Source organism: Apium graveolens, chromosome 5 (assembly GCF_009905375.1).
Source record: "Apium graveolens cultivar Ventura chromosome 5, ASM990537v1, whole genome shotgun sequence".
NCBI lineage: Eukaryota > Viridiplantae > Streptophyta > Magnoliopsida > Apiales > Apiaceae > Apium > Apium graveolens.
The window spans coordinates 278,144,026-278,159,681 of NC_133651.1; positions in this window are offsets into that span (position 1 = coordinate 278,144,026).

Here is a 15,656-nt window from a genome sequence, read left to right on the forward strand (position 1 = left end):
CTTGATCTTCTTTCCTGTCAATCAGCCACCTTCCTTAAAGTCCTGATATTATCTCCTGAACCTTAAGTACTGATAACTTAAGTTCTGACTTCATTATAAGTGCTGATTTCCAGTTAGGTACTGATTTGTCCTGTTTAAGTAAGATCTAAAAACTAAACATAAATCATATTAGACATGACATTATCAAATATATCTAACAATCTCCCCCAACTTGTAAATTAGCATAATATAGAAGTTCAACAGATATTTGATGATGTCAAAAACATTAAGTACAAATGTGAGTTCTGCAATATCTGAGTTCATCAATCATCCTCCTTTTAGCATCTTTAAGCTCTGCAGTATCTTCACCAGTTTGGAAGATAGCATATCTGAGATCATTAATTTTTGCTTTTCTCAACTCCTGATCTAGTCTTATGACATAGGCTTTGTCAGACTCTAGATTGAATTCAAGTCCCTTAATACCAAGATATGTTCTTATCTTTGCAGTATTAGGCTTCATATCAACAATATCACCCTTGTGATCTCTGTACTTGGGACAGTATGTGATGTCAGACTTCACAGAATAAAGCTTCTTCTGTCTCTGAATTTGAGTCTTCAAATAATTTGCAGCACTTTCTGTTAATATGTCCTTCACTTGAAGTAAGAATAAAACATGTTCTAATTCCTCAAAATACTTCAGTGGTATAACATTTTCCCTTATATGGTAAACCCTTCCATCTGTCATGAAATATAACAAGATGTGTTCTTTCAAGAAAGTATGGTAGACCATCTGTACAGATTCAAGTTGATTCAATCTTTCAGGAGTTGCTCCAATACCTGGTTCACTTAAGGAAGTTGGATCATTGGTTGTGTTCTGCACTCTTCTTTCATCAGCACTACCCAATCCAGATTTATCTCTTGCTTCCTTTCCAGTAATAACTTTTGCTTCAAAACCACTTGCTGCAGTCTTCAAAGGTTGAGTCTGTTTGGCTTTAATGAATCCTGGTAGGAGTAACTTTGAGGATTTAACATGAGCAATGTCAGAGGTTTCCTTTGACTTATCTTCTGATATCAAGCCAACTTGAGCTATGTCAGAGGTTGCTTGCTTCATTGTTATATCAGAACTAACTATATCTTGACTCTGAACTACTTGAGCCATGTCAGAGGTTGTCTTAGAAATCTTCCTTGAAGTCAGAGTAAGATTAGTATCTTTATCAGAAATTTCTTCATCCATAGGAGGCACATAAACCTTTACAGGTTCACCAACTTTTTCTTTGCCCTTGGACCTTGGATCTATGTACAATTGCGATTTGGCATTAGTTGCCACAGGATTTGTCCTTTCTTTTATCACAATGCCTTTAGCCGTAGGAAGTTTCTTTTTAACAACAGAAGCTTCAGATTTGGAGTTGACTTTTTCTAACTTAAGTCTAGCTTCTTCTTCCATTAGACTCTCAAAGTCCATTCCTGGATTTTCTTTCAGAAATAACTGTCTTGAAATTTCTTCATCAAGTTCCAAAAGTTCATCAGAACTTATCCTTTTACCAGTATCAGAAGTTATTCTTCTCTCAGTATCAGAACTTGTTCTATGTCTTGTAGTTCCAGTTCTACTTGATGAGAGACCTCCACCTTGACCATGACCTCCACCCATTCTAGAGTTTCCCGTGTCATTACCATCATCCTTTTTCTTCAGTGTCGGTTTGCATTTGGACCTAATTACTTTCTCCCCCTTTTTGGCATCAGCAGGTAAAAGAAGAGAGAGAAGCAATTCCACTGAGGATTGGATCTCATTGAGTTGAGATTGCTGAGAAGCTTGATTTTTCAAAATTTCATCAATCTGAGACTGCTGCTTCTCTTGGGTTTTCTCAATGTTGGTAATTTTGTCAAAGGAAGGTTTGAAAAATCTTTTCTTGTCCAACTTGACAACTGTATCTTGCTGCATTAAGGTTTCTTGAATCTTGTCCACCTTGGCCTGAGTTACAGAATGTTGACCTTGAAGGTGCCTTGTACTAAGTGCAGTAATTCTTAGCTCTATCTTGAAATCATCATTGACTAGCATCTCATCAGCTTTTTCCAAGTGATCAACAAGAATCTTTTCAGTAGGGACAAAGGTAATTGTGTTCCACTCCTTAGTCCACTCCTGTCCTCTAGGAGTTTCACTCCAAGGTACTGGTGCTTCCCTGTAACAAACTTTTTAACTATCTCAGCTTTTGAAGGAGCTTGTAGAGGTGCATGTCCAGAAGGACCAGCTGCATCAGCATCTAAATTTGTAGCAGCATTACCAGTAACATCAACATTTGCAGCATTAGAACTTACAGAGTCAACATCTTCATCATCCTCTGATAAAAGAACAGTATGAGAAGCTATGGAGGCTTCAACATCATCCTCTAAGGGCTGATCTCCAACTAAGTTCTGATCAACATCCATATTCTGATGCTCACCTAAAATCTGATCTTCAGTATCTAGATGCAGAGAAGGTGTTGTAGGCAATTCTGGATTAAAATCAGCATCAAGAATTGGTGTTGTTGGTGGAGTGACTTGAGTTGATGGAGCTTCTAGATACAAAACCTAAGGCACTTGCAAGTTATGGATGTCAATTTCATCACTTGGCCCCTGGTTATCAGCATGTACTGGAGATACTGGAGGTGTAGGAATATGAGTAGTTTCTGGCTCATGTAGTGGAGAGTGATGAGTTGCATGAGGGTCTGGATCAGCACTAGGAGAATTGTGAGCTTCAACAGAGTCTTGTGAGATTAGAGATTCCTGATCCCCTTCCTTAGTTGCTGCTTCCATTCCTTTACCAGAATCTTCAGGCCTTTTTGCTAATGTTTTGAATCTTTTAGCTTTTAAGGTGACTTTAGGAGCTGTATCATCAGAATTACGCTTTCTAAGCCTTTTTAGGGGCATAGAACTCCCAATATCAACATCCTCCTGAGAAGAGACCTTCTCAGCTTCTAGAACAACAGGTTCTGATACAGGAACCTGTTCCTAAGTATCTGATTCATCTCGCAGAATGAATCTCCTTCTCTTCTGTTGTGTCTGAGGTACTTTCTTAGTCCTCTTAGGTTTGGAAGATGAAGGCTGCACTGTAGGATCTGAAGGTTGAGGTTGAGAAGTTTGTGGTGGTTGAGTAGAGATGGTAGGTGCTGATGGATGAGGTTTAGATGGTTGAACATCAGGATATAGTGTAGTGTACTTAACAGGATCATAGGTTATTAAGGCTTGTTTGACAGATAAAGGAATTAAGAGGGGTCTTAACACAGCTTTCTTATTATCAATAGATAATAAGTCAGTAAAAGCTCTTTTAGCTATTCTGAATGATGAAATTAATTCATCAGCATTTTGGGGCTTATTATCACAACAGAAACTATAGATAAGCTGACAGAATCTAGCAAAATAAATAGTAGATCTATCTTCATTCATTCTGTCCCCAATAAAACCTAAAACAACACTTACATAGTCAAAGTCAGTTCGATTTATGAGAGCATACCCGATTTGTTGGCTGAATATGGGAATTGCATCAAAATTGGAACATTTGTTTTCAAAAGCTTTAGTTATGCAATCAAAGAAGAAACTCCATTCCCTCCTTATGAAAGATCTCTTCAACTGGCCCAGCTTTGCCAATGTCCTTTCATATCCCAGACTGGCCATCATGTTTTGAAGAACTGGATCTTCAACAGTAGAATAAACACAGTTCTCAGGTAGCTGCAGTGCTTGTCGAACCGTAGACAATGTCACAACATACTCATCCTCCCCTGATGAAAAAATAATACTTGGGGACCCTTGAGCACCACCATCATCATATACACCGCTTCTCCAAAACTCCAGTACTTGAGTACCAGAGACTACTTCGGGTTCAGTCAGAGCATACCCAATATCAGAACTAGCAAGAAAGTCCTGAATGAAGTGAAGTTCATAGGGTGCTTCTAACTTGCTAAGAATAGTAGAGAAGTTATTAGGAACAAATGTAGCTCCATCAAAAATTATGTCATTGGGTGCCATGAGAATTCGTGAGAAAGAAAATTGCCTGGAAGGTGTTTGAGAAAATGTCTGTATGAAAAATCGTCAGTAGATGAGAGAGAATAAAAGTAAAAAGAGAGAGAGATAAAATATGAAAGTAAATAAAAGATTTTACAATCTTTTCTCTCTTTTACTTATACATGGTAGAAAAAGTAACCATTGAGACACCTGTCAGACATGCAGCAGTAAAAGATAATTAATGGGAATGGGTATTCAGTATTCATTACTTATCACATGCAGTTTTTCAAGGAAAAACAGTTCCACTTACCAAGTAATCCCATTAATCATGGTAGTTCAGTTTTATTTTAAATTTTAAAAACTGTTCCCACTTAATAATTTTTTTTTTCACTGCCTTACCAATATTCTGTAAAATTATGACCAATGAGAGAATGACCATTAATAAACCAAGTAAACAAATACTGCCACGTCAGAATCAGAACTTGATTTGTATCAGAGCTAAAAAGGTCATCAGAATATGGCTAGTGTCAGGATTTAAAATGTTATCAGAATATCAAATGACTCAGAGATAAAATCTTGCATAAATATAAAATTTCATTAATATATTGAGCAAATACATTTCATGAAATTTAAATTACATTCTTAAAATTACAAGATTGTCCTAAGCTACAAATCCTAACATCAACAGCTTTAGTCCTAAGCTAAGAAGCCAGACAAAGCTGACGGTGAAGAGAAACAGATAGCTGCAATTATTTCTTCTTCCTACTCTCAACAAAAAGAACAGCGAGACGAATGATTCGCTTCTGCTGTTGGAGAGCTTCTCTCCGTTCCTCTTCCAGACGCTCAAGATGGCGATGATAGTCCATGTAGAAGAACAAGAGGTCTGTGAGGACCTCTTGGGGAACTGAGTCCCAGATTTCATCAAGAATGGCAGTGACATGCCATTCCTGCTGCCATTCAGTACACCTCAAATTGATAGTGAAAGTGTCATAGTTCAGAACTAAGTTGAAGTGAACCATGTTTGTGATGAGAAAAAAATGAGTTTAAGAGAAAATGATAGATGTGTTGGCTGGAGTGAGGTGTTGGTTTATATAGCCAATAGAATACCAAGAGATGCAAGGAAAATTGAATGGTTACAGGTAGAAATACTTCTACCTCGTCTCCCTAGACTGATGAGAATAATAACAACCATTGGAAGTTTAAAACAGGATTTAATGCGCACACGAAACAAGTAAAAATTACTGTGCATAGACAAGTACCACTAACCCAAATTATGTTGACTGTTAATATCTCACCCAAACATATTCTGATTTTAAATAAGACTGTTTCAGATTTCAACCACAAATAAGTCAAGTAAAGAATCAAAGTTTAATATCAGAACTTAGACTTATATCATAACTTAACAATCATCAGAACATGATTTCTTAACTCGAAGAGTGAATGCCTATTTCTGTAATTCTTCACACAAATTCTGATTTCAGAACTTAATCATCAGAACTTGTCCTCAGAATTTATGCAACCGACACTTAAATTGTTCATCTAAAAGAACATTTATCACCACAGTAATTTTCATCATTCATATAGAGTGTATGTGTGTGCAGTAAGCTAAATATCAGATAAAGATTAAAGTCTGATTCACTTCAGTATATCTTAGAAATAAGGCATAACTAAAAACTTTGCTCAAAATCTGTTATGATTCTGAAGTCTACTTTAGAACGAGTTCATGCATGAGTCCACCTCAACTGTTTTGTGCTCATTTTATGCATCTTTTGAAATTCCATTTTACAGTGGCTTCTCAGTGTAAGTGAGTCACGACTGCTTATCAGAATTTATGCTATTATCAGAATATTTCTCCAGTAATCATAGAGTGTGAAAAGTCACCAAGAAAAATATTTATTTTGCTTTTCTGATCCATATTACTTAATACCAGCAATGCAATTGGGTCTTCCCCTCCACATTTTTACTCTAGATCTCAAAGGAGTACATGATTTTAATTTCTTTTTCTTTTTCTTTTGATAAGTGAGGTTTATCAGTACTTAGTACATCCATTAGATTTACTAACATCAGAACTTAACAGATAAGAAGCACTATTCTAGTTTGTGACTTAGTAATGAGATACACAAAGTAAACTTCAACTAAGCTCAGTATCAGAATTTGCTTGTGTTAAGAGATTTCCACATAAATAATTACTTCAAACATGGGATCTTTAGTATATTAAAGACTACTAGGTCAGCATCTAGCATAGTTATCCTCATTAGATTGAATAATCACAAAAACATTCATATCACTATCAGAGTTTAGAAATTAACATTAGACAACAATCAGTACTTAAGCAATTTTCAATTTAGCACATAATACACAAAGATAGTAATATCTGTAAATACTGATCATAAAGTCTGATGCATCATAACAAAAACTAAGCAGATTTAAAAAAAGAACCTGAAACCATTCCAAGTTCATTTACCAATCTTGTAAAAGTAGCTTCACACAGTGGTTTTGTGAAGATATCTGCTAGTTGTTGATATGTTGGAACAAAGTGCAATTCCACTGTACCTTCATGCACATGTTCCCTTATGAAGTGGTACCTAATGCTGATGTGCTTTGTCATTGAGTGTTGAACTGGATTACCTGTCATAGCAATAGCACTTTGATTATCACAGTAAATAGGGATTTTAAAATATGTTAACCCATAATCCAGTAACTGATTCTTCATCCAAAGAATCTATGCACAACAACTTCCTGCAGCGATGTACTCTGCTTCTGCAGTTGATGTGGAAATTGACTTTTATTTCTTGCTAAACCAAGAAACCAATCTGCCTCCATGAAATTGGCAGCTTCCACTTGTGCTTTTCCTGTCTATTTTGCATCCTGCAAAATCTGCATCTGAGTAACCTATTAGTTTAAAGTCTGATTCTCTAGGATACCACAATCCCAGATCAGCTGTTCCCTTAAGATACTTGAAAATTCTTTTCACAGCTGTTAAGTGAGGTTCTCTTGGATCTGCTTGAAATCTTGCACAAAGATAGGTAGCATACATGATATCAGGTCTACTAGCAGTTATATAGAGTAGTGAGCCAATCATACCTCTGTAATCTGTAATATCTACTGATATACCAGTATCCTTATCCAATTTTGTTGCAGTGGCCATAGGAGTGGATGCACTTGAACAATCTTGCATTCCAAATTTCTTCAGCAAATTTATGGTATACTTGGATTGACAAATAAAAGTACCTTCTTCATTCTGCTTGACTTGAAGGCCCATAAAATAGCTAAGTTCCCCCATCATACTCATTTGATATCTTGACTGTATCAGTTTGGCAAACTTCTTACAAAGTCTGTCATTTGTAGAACCAAAAATGATATCATCAACATATATCTGCACCAAAAGTAAGTCATTTCCATGGTTGAGGTAGAACATATTTTTGTCAATAGTTCCTCTGTTAAATCCACTTTCCAGAAAAAACTGAGCTAAAGTCTCATACCATGCTCTTGGAGCTTGCTTAAGGCCATAAAGTGCTTTATCAAGCCTGTAGACATGATTTGGAAATTTGGAATCTACAAAGCCTGGAGGTTGTTCAACATATACTTCCTCTTCCAATTCTCCATTGAGAAAAGCACTTTTCACATCCATTTGAAAGACAGTAAACTTCTTGTGAGCAGCATAAGCCAAAAATATCCTTATGGCTTCCAATCTAGCAACTGGTGCAAATGTTTCATCATAATCAATTCCCTCATGTTGAGAATATCCTTTTGCAATCAGCCTTGCTTTATTCCTAGTAATTATGCCATCACTATCAGTTTTGTTTCTGAACACCCACTTTGTACTAACAACAGATCTGTTCTTTGGTCTTGGCACTAAGGTCCAGACTTTGTTTCTTTCAAATTCATTTAACTCTTCCTGCATTACTTGCACCCAATCAACATCTTTAAGAGCTTCTTCCACTTTCTTTGGTTCAGTCTGAGAAAGAAAAGAATTATAGAGACATTCACTTGAAGTAATTGTTCTAGTTCTGACACCTACATCAGGATTTCCAATAATTAAGTCAGGTGTATGTGATTTAGTCCACTTCCTTACAGATGGAAGGTTTTCTCTAGAACTGGATGCTCCCCCATGATCCATGTTGTCTTCATCAACATTTTCTGATGCTCCCCCTGAAATTATGCTCTCTGAGTTGGATCCTTCAGAATTTTAGTTTTAGAATTATCAGAACTTGACTTATCAGAACTTGATGAATCAGAACTTGAAGAGCCAGTTGTATGTTCTGATGCTTCTTGAGATGTGGTTGTATCTTCAGTATGCTCCCCCTGCACAGGTGCATCTTCCTTTGGCGTAGTCACCACAGTTTTAATAACATCAGAGTTTAATCCATCAGAGTTTGCAGTATCAGGATTTAGACTGTTAGGATTTTCAGTATCAGAATTTAAGTCTTCATTGTCAAATCTCAGCTGATCATGATCATTGAAATCTTCAAGTCCAGTAATCTTCTTATCATCAAAGGAGACATTGATAGATTCCATGACAATCCTTGTTCTTAAATTGTAGACTCTGAAGGCTTTTGTGGAAAGTGGATATCCAACAAAAATTCCTTCATTAGCTTTTAAATCAAATTTGGATAGCTGTTCAGGGTGAGTCTTAAGAACAAAACACTTGCATCCAAATATACGAAAATACTTCAGATTTGGCTTCTTTTTCTTCACCATCTCATATGGTGTCTTTCCATGCTTGTTAATGAGTGTTGCATTCTGAGTAAAACAAGCAGTCTGCACAGCTTCAGCCCAAAATAGGTTGGTAGCTTTGCTTCATCAAGCATAGTTCGTGCAGCTTCAATAAGAGTTCTATTCTTTGTTTCAACAACTCCATTTTGCTGTGGAGTTCCAGGAGCAGAAAATTCCTGCTTTATTCCATGGTCTTTGCAGAACTCTTCCATGATCAAATTCTTGAACTCAGTGCCATTATCACTTCTTATGATCTTCACAGAATCTTTGACCAATTTATCCAGTTGCTTGACATGATCAATCAAGATGGATGCAGTTTCACTTTTTGTGTGCAAGAAATACACCCATGTGTATCTGGTGAACTCATCCACCATGACCATAACATATTTCTTCTTTGCAATAGACATGACATTCACTGGACCAAATAGATCTACATATAGTAGGTGATAAGGCTCAAGAATTGATGATTCAGTCTTGCTCTTGAATGAAGATTTTCTTTGTTTAGCCTTTTAACATGAATCACAAAGGCCATCAGGAGAAAATACTGATTTTGGCAGTCCTCTCACAAGATCTTTCTTGACTAGTTCATTTATATTGTTGAAATTTAAATGAGAGAGTTTCTTGTGCCAATTCCAGTTTTCTTCAATTGATGCTCTACTTAACAGACAGATTGCAGAACCATCAATACTTGTTGAAAGCTTGGCTTCATAAATGTTACCATGCATGTATCCTTTCAGAACAACTTTGCTTGTAGATTTAATTACAACTTCGCAGTATTCTTCAAAGAAATCCAGATGATAACCTCTGTCATAGATTTGACTAACACTCAGTAGATTGTGTTTAAGTCCTGAGACCAGAGCTACTTCTTTAATGATGACATTCCCAAGATTGATATTGTCATATCCCAGCATTTTTCCAATGTTGTCATGTAACGACCGAGGAATTACGCTGGTATTATATTATAATAATGATAAATTATGTGTATTATGATGTGATTAAATGTGTAAGTTGTTAAACCCTAACTGCTATGTGTTATGTGTTGGCTGTTTTGATCCAAACGTGTTTTGGATATTTATTGAACGTTTTATCGTCAGTTATATATATTATATCAAAACCTGTACAGCTCAAAACTATGTTTTAAAAGCCCGTATTTCAAACAAAATCATTGGCCCTATTTTGCCAAAAATGCCCTATACCATATCGCTATTCTGAACCCCTAGACGTTTTACCAATTGACCTTTTTCGCGAAAAACGACTTTTCCGGATCCCTTCGGGTACCAAAAACCCCACAAATATTATATTTTTATTTTTATATGATCATGAAATTATCATATATCATTTTTCTTTGTATTTTTGTATTTTTCACAATTTTTGGGAATTTTTAGTATTTATTTTGTATTTATTGGACATTTAAAAATTCAATAATAATACCCAAAAATTATAAAAATTGGGGCCAAATATTTTTAATAGGAGTGTAATTAGACCCTTAATTTTACTTAGGGGTATTATCTTCATAAATATAAATACCTGAATTATTATTAATTAAATCAGTTAATTACAATTAAAAATCAGGAAAAAATAAAAAGAAAAAAAAAAGGAATTAGGGTTAGGGTTTGGTGAAGAACAGGGCAACAGAATCAAAGCTGATTTTCATCGTGATTCCGGAGTCCAAATCGTTAGTGTAAGTACTCGTTTTGAAGCTTATGATCTGTAGTTTTCGATTATGTAAGTGTTTTTGATGTTTGATTGATCGAACTGAAAGTTTATATTTTCGGGTTTTTAATCGCGAACTCGGGTTTGATTTTCTGGTTGTTGTTTGATGTTTTGATGATTACGAGCATGTAGATCGTCGTTTTGTGAGTCGATTGGCACCGGTTTCGTCGAGGTTGGTGTACGTTTTGAGCTCGCCGGAGTTCCGCCGCCGCCGCCGCGTTTCTCAGGTTTCCGGCTGTTGAAGTCGCCGAGGACGAAGGAGGAACAGAAGGGGAGCGTCGTTGTGTTGCTGTGCGTCGAAAACGCAGAAGGAACGAATGGAATCGAACGTTTTCGTCTCGCCGGAAAATCTCCGCCGGCGTCGGATTCTGGGCAGTGGCCGGTGTTCTTCGTGACCCGATCGGGTCGAAGACAACCAGGTTTCAACCCGGTTTCGATCCAAAAACCCCCAATCTGTTTTTCTGATTTCTGTTTCTGAATTTTTATTATTTAATTCTATTTTATAAAAACAGAAATTAGATTTATTAATTCTAAAAATCAATTAAAAATTAATTTTGAATTCTGAAAATAGTATTATTAATTTCTAAATTATTTTATTAAATTATAAATTCGAATTTATTTATTTATTTAATTATTTATTTATTTATCTAATTATTTATCTAATTATTTAATTAATTAATAATTGGATAATTAATTAGTAATTAGGTAATTAATTAATAAATAAGGATTACAAATAATTAAGAAATGTGATTAATAATCTAATAATTAGTTAATAGTGCAAATAATGATTTGATAATTAGAATTATTATTCGAGCGCTAGTTATTCGATTAATATTGTAATAATTATTCGTATCGTATAATTAGATATTAGTAACTAATTGATTAGCGAATCGTAAAAGTCTCGATAGTAATTTAATATTCGATAATTATGTGGGAATTGCGAGTAATTCGTAGTTATACAAGTAAATAATCGTTAAGTGATCTATAATTTGAATAATTTGTAGTTATTCGATAAATAGCGTATCGGTTAATTAAGTTGATTGATTATTTGTAAATAATCGATCTAATCGAATAAATATCGATAAGTTATAAATATTATAATAAATTGTGATTAATCCTAATAATTAGGGATTTATTATTTTAAATTATTAAATAAGTATTTATTAATTATTTATTAGTTATTTATTTATTAAATATTTAAAAAGTGATTAATTATTTCGATAATTAATCACATGATTTTCAATGAATAAATCATAACTTCTTCATTTTAACTCCAAAAATTATAAAAAAATTATTTTTGACTTTGATTTTTCTTAAATAATTATTTAAAAATTATTTTAGGATTTAAAAGGTTGTAATAATTATTTATATTGAATAATAAATTGAATCATCAGTGTTTAATTCATAACAATTCAAACGTTAGTCCGATTTAAGTGAAACGAAGACCCCTAAACTCAGAAAAATGAGACGAATCCAATAAAAATAGTTGTAAGTTATAATTTCTTCCGAAAAAGAGTGGTTTGGTGATAATTGATAGTTCGTAAGTCCTAATAGGGGTATAATTGAGCCGAATAAATCCCGAAAAATTATAATAAAATCAGATAAGACTAGTAATGCAGGTATAAGCCTAGAATTGATTCTAAAAATAATTATAAATCTAGAAATTAATTATGTGCTTTACGTGCTACGTGCTTTATGTGATTATGTGAATAGATGTGTTGTATAAATGTATGTATATATATGCGAGTCAGATAGAAACGCATGGGTAGACTGATAAGGTTGCGTGATATCAATTCAAGATACACGTATATAGTAAGTTATCTAAACACCTATCTTTCCATGATTTGTTCAGTGTTAACAAGGCAGAGCAAGCTAGGGTCAGAAGGCAGTGAGTTAAACCAGGTTAAGTACGCGCAAAGCAAGTTTTTCCCCTATTCTAAATTCAGAATAGTGATTTATATTTCTTTTCTATCGTGTCAATTCTCTTTGATAATCATTGTTCATATACACTGTTACCCATTTATTATTGCTTGTTCCAGTTTCATTTCAATTCTTGATTTACCCAATTTATTGAATTCCCTGTTCATATTTCAATTCCTTTACCCTACATATACTCTGGTATATCCTGGTGTTGGGATATATCAATAGCATACTGATTGTTCCGGATGCTCAGCCTTGGACTGGATGGTTACTATAAAGGCTGGGTTTTTCCCAGACCATTAATTAATAGGCCATAGTTGCCTGAGTACTCCTTATGTTGGTTGGGTCTATGAGTTGGGTATAGATCCGCACTATATTCTGACTGATCAGCAGATTATAGTACATATGTTGGTTCTTGTTTCCAGTCTTGTTCATTTGGCACTCGCCATCATTGGCAAATTACTATTCGATATAGATACAGATGGTTATTACAACCAGCAGCTTATTGTTTCTCTCATTTCTCTTTCTCTATACCATATATATATATATATTTGCAGGCTTGTTGAGCAATTTTGGCTCATCCCTTTTTATTGTTACTCCTATTGTTTTACAGTTAAGGTAGAGAATGAAACCCATCGGGACCCGCATAGTCAAGAAGCGAGTCAAGCAGCGGGACCCTCTTATACCAAGAGTGTTCCTTCCTATTCCCGAAGAGAGCTTTGAATTGCTAGATCAGGTGTAGCAGGATAAGTAGTAATGTTGGGTTGAATAAAAGTCTTGTGTAGTTTGAATAAAAGTTGTGTAGTGAAACTGTAGATAGAATAAAGTTTTGTATCAAAGATAGTTCTTGAGACAGGTTTTATTTAGTTGGGTTTGTAATAAAGTGTAGTGCGTGATTCTTGTTTTCAAACTCAGACCTTAAAAGATCCTGAGTAGTGATAGTTCGGGGTAATTATTATATTTATATTCCGCTTGTGCAGGTATAGTTGGTAATTGTTGTTAATAATGCCCCAAATCTATACCCCGGATTTGGAGGGTGTTATATGCCATCTCCATAAGAAATACTTGGGCCAGCTTTCTCCACAAAGTCTGATAGCAGGGCTTTATTTCCAGTCATATGTCTTGAGCATCCACTATCCAGAACTAGGATGTTTTTCCTGTTGCCCTGCAATCACAAAGACCACTAATGATTAGTTTTAAGGACCCAGACTTGCTTGGATCCTTTGGCCTTATTAAGTTTGTTAACATTTGCAGCGAATTTAGCATCAGAGTTTATGTTAACATTTTTCTTATCAGCATTTACACTATCAGACTTTGTATCAGAACTTACACTAGAAGGAACAATGTTAACTTTCTTTAAAGAAGGTTTTATTTGATAATAATCATAGTACAAACTATGATATTCCTTACATGTATAAATGGAATGCCATAAACTACCACAATGAAAATAAGGATTTTGTGGCCTATATCTAACAGACTGACTCTTAACTCTTGACTTTGAAGGTAAGGATTTTATGTTCTTATTCTTCCTGCAAAAAGAAGCCAGATGGTTAGAACTTCCACAGTTATGACATGTTTTTCTAGGAGCATTAGGACTCATTGCTTTTATTCACACCTTCCTTTCCATTACTATTTTTCCTAGGTGACTTTACCTTGTTTACATTCTTAACATCTTTCAGCTTATGCTTAAGCTGCTTCTTTCTCATTAAGCCTACGTTAACTTCAGTTATCTTTTCCTGTTTTAGTTTGTCAGAAGTTAATTCCTCTTTAACTTCTGATTTCTCAGATCAGACTTTACAGCTACAAACTTAACAGGTTTTAACTTTGGCTTTTGTTTAACAACTCTAGGCTTAATTTCTACAGTTCCTTTATCATTCTTATCATCTCCATAACCTAAGCACTCTTTCCAGTTTCCACTACTTAACAAATTCTGAGTTGTTCTGCTAGAGTTAGTCCAAGTCCTGATAATCTCTCTTTCCTTTTCTAACTCAGTTTTTAGAGATTCATTCATTTTAAGTACTTCATCCCTAAAATAGAAAGCATCATCTCTATCTTTCTGAGTTTGATGGAACATGACTAACTCTTTTTCTAAATAATTATTCCTCGTTTTACAAGCAAGATTTTCAGAAGTTAATCTTTCACATGTTAAAGTTTGATCTCTATAACTAATGAACATGGTTTTAAGATATCTTCTCATAAGTATGAAAGGCATAAGTAGTTTGAGGTACCTTTAACTCAGCAGCTTCAGAACTGCTATCAGCATATGTCATCAAGGCATAGTTCACCTCACTTTCAGAATCTGAAGTGTATGTCCAGCTTTTCTTCTTTGTGACAAGAGCCTTGCATTTTTCACTCTTCACTTTCTTGCAATCAAGAGATATGTGGTCTTTCTCACCACAGTTGTAGCATTTGACATTTGTGTAATCTCCTTTGTCAGACTTCCCTCATTTGCCTTCAGATTTTCTGAAGTTCTTCTTATCAGAACTTGCACCTTTCCTGGAAAATTTCTTTCCCTTCCTGAATTTTCTGTATGCAATCCTTGTGATTCCTTTCACCATAAGAGCACACAGCTTCATCATCTCTTCATCAGCATCTATCTCAGGCAAGCTTTCAGTTTCTGAGTCATCATCACTATCAGAACTTGATGACTCAGTATCAGACTTTGTGATGAGCGCTTTTCCCTTGCCTTTCCTTGAGGTAGCTGCTTTGGGGGATTCTTCCTCAGCCTTAAGAGCAACTGTCCTTGACTTTCCTCCTTTCCTCCTTTCCTCTTGCTTCTTTGTTCCATCTCAAGTTCATGAGTCTTGAGCATCCCATAAATTTCATCAAGAGTTGTTTCTTCAAGATTATAGCTGTCTCTTATAATTGTGGCCTTTAAATCCCAACTTTCGGGAAGAACTAACAGGAATTTAAGGTTTGAATCTTCAAGATCATACTCCTTATCAACTAGTGACAAATCATTCAAGAGTTTGACAAATCCGTCATATAAATCAGTCAATGACTCATTAGGCTTTGAGTCAAAGTGTTCATACTCTTGAGTGAGTATAGTCTTCCTGTTCTTCTTAATCGAATCAGTTCCCTAGCATCTTGTCTCCAAGGCATCCCATATCTCCTTTACAGTCTTGCAGTTAATTACCCTATTTGACATTACATTATCAATGGCACTATGCAGCAAGTGTCGTACCTTAGCATCATTAGCAATTGATGCGATATCTTCAGCAGTGTAATCACTCTTCTCCTTTGGTACAGACTTTGCTGCTTCACCTGCAACTTCAACAGCGAGTTTTGTTGGCTTGTGAGGTCCTTCATTGATTCTATCAAGATATTCTGGATCTGTAGCTTCCAGAAACATT